Source organism: Oncorhynchus clarkii, chromosome 19 (assembly GCF_045791955.1).
Source record: "Oncorhynchus clarkii lewisi isolate Uvic-CL-2024 chromosome 19, UVic_Ocla_1.0, whole genome shotgun sequence".
NCBI classification, from domain to species: domain Eukaryota; kingdom Metazoa; phylum Chordata; class Actinopteri; order Salmoniformes; family Salmonidae; genus Oncorhynchus; species Oncorhynchus clarkii.
This window is the reverse complement of record NC_092165.1, coordinates 19,592,542-19,595,212: the sequence shown is the minus strand read 5'-3', so window position 1 is coordinate 19,595,212 and position 2,671 is coordinate 19,592,542.

Genomic DNA, 2,671 nt, shown 5'->3' with positions numbered 1-2,671 from the left:
GGGCCTTGGTCGGTGCAGGCTTTTGTTCCAGCCTAGCACTAAAACTCTAGGCTAAAGCGATTCAACTGAGCAGCTGGTGAAACCTTAACTGCTGTATCAGGTACATTGTACGGTGGCTAGGTTTGGACAAAATACCCACACAAACTACACACCACATATGAATTGTAACTACATATTGTACTGTACCTGTCATTCCCAGCAGGTGTCACTATTGGCAGCTGCTATTTACCATTTACTGTAATGCCCTACCAGCTGCATTCCCTCATAATCACAATTCAGTTAAAAATGTCCATGATCACATCAAAGATGTCTTCTCTGACACCAATTGAGTAATAGTAGCACTACCAGAGTAGTATAACTACTGTATCACAGATGAGGCGCATAAAAAAATGGTTCCTTGCCTCTGTGTGTTACACACCGAGTGTACAGAACATTAAGAACACCTTCCTAATGTTGAGTTGGTTGTCTAGGTTTTAATTCAAAGGAAAAAAACAAAAACCTGCAGACACTAGGACCTGCATGAATGAGTTTGACAGCCTTGATCTACACTGATTGAATTGGATTTAACAAGTGACATCAATAAGGGATCATATCTTTCACCTGTATTCACCTGGTCAGTCTGTCACAGAAAGAGCAGGTTTTCCTAATGTTTTGTCAACTCAGTGTACACCCCCCCCCCCCCCCATAATTTTTGAGACAAAGGAAAGCACTAGACATAAATCATAGTCCCTGTGTCCCAAACGGCACCCTATTCCTTATATAGTGCACTACTTTTGACCAGAGCGCTATAGTGCTTAATGGGGGATAGAGTGCCATTTGGGACGTTGCCTTAAGTACTGTATGAGTCAGCCGCTGTGTGAGGGGCCCAGCCAAAATCTCTGCCAAGCTGACAATAACAAAATGGCCATGCAAGCAATTACTCCAGACTTCGACTTCATCTAAGAGGAGAGAGAGAGAGAGAGAGAGAGAGAGAGAGAGAGAGAGAGAGAGAGAGAGAGAGAGAGAGAGAGAGAGAGAGAGAGAGAGAGAGAGAGAGAGAGAGAGAGAGATGTATTGTCCTGTGCACAAGAACAGTGAAATGCCTTCATTGATTTCCCAACAATGAAGTAATCAATATCAGTATTAATACAGCTGAAGTCGGAAGTTTACATCCACTTAGGTTGGAGTCACTAAAACTTGTTTTTCAACCACTCCACAAATTTCTTGTTAACAAACTATAGTTTTGGCAAGTCGGTTAGGACATCTACTTTGTGCATGACACAAGTCATTTCTTCAACAATTGTTTACAGACAGATTATTTCACTTATAATTCACTGTATCACAATTCCAGTGGGTCAGAAGTTTACATACACTGAGTTGACTGTGCTTTTTAACAGCTTGGAAAATTCCAGAAAATGATGTCATGGCTTAGAAACCTCTGATAGGCTAATTGACATCATTTGAGTCAATTGGAGGTGTATCTTTGGATGTATTTCAAGGCCTACCTTCAAACTCAGAACCTCTTTGCTTGACATCATGGGAACATCAAAAGAAATCAGCCAAGACCTCAGAAAAAAGTTGTAGACCTCTACAAGTCTGGTTCATCCTTGGGAGCAATTTCCAAACGCATGAAGGTACCACGTTCATCTGTACAAACAATAGTACGCAAGTGTAAACACCATGGGACCACGCAGCCATCATAGCGCTCAGGAAGGAAACACGTTCTGTCTCCTGGAGAGGAACGTACTTTGGTGCGAAAAGTCCAAATCAATCCAAGAACAACAGCAAAGGACCCTGTGAAGATGTTGGAGGAAACAGGTACAAAAGTATCAGTATAGGGCTAAGGTGTGATTAGTCATCAGGATACTGTACATGATAAACAGAGCAGCATACAGTATATGATGATTGGATGGGTGTGTGCGTGTGTGCGTGTGTAGAGTCCGTATGAATGTGCTACAGTGCCTTCGGAAACTATTCACACCCCTTGACTTTTTCCACATTTTGTTACGTTACAGCCTTATTCCAAAATAGATTAAATACGAAAAAAGACTCCATAATATTCCATAATGAAAAAGTTAAAATAGGTTTTTGAAATGTTTACAAATCTAAAAAAAATAACGTTTTTACGTAAATATTCAGACCCTTTGCTATGAGAGTCGAAACTGAGCTCAAGTGCATCCTGTTTCCATTGATCATCCTTCAGACGTTTCTACAACTTCATTGGAGTCCACCTGGTGTAAATTCAATTGATTGGATATTATTTGGAAAGGCACACGCCTGTCTATTTAAAGTCCCACAGTTGGCAGTGCATGTCAGAGCAAAAACCAAGCCATGAAGGAATTTTCCATACATCTTTGAGACAGGATTGTGTTGAGGCACAGATCTGTGGAATGGTACCAAAACATTGCTGCCACTACCATGTTTCACCGTAGAGAAGGTGCCAGGTTTCCTCCAGACGTGACGCCAGGTTTCCTCCAGACATCAGACTAGAGAATCTGAGAGTCTTTAGGTGCCTTTTTGGCAAACTCCAAGAGGGTTGTTACATGTATTCAGTGCGCGTAAGGGAACCACACCTGCAAAGCCTGTTACACACCTTCCTAAGGTAAGTCTGAATACAAACTACTGAGAAGTGCAAAGGAAAGGCGTGTGTAAGAAAGGCGTCATTTCCTCAATCGGAATCGGGCCCTTAGAG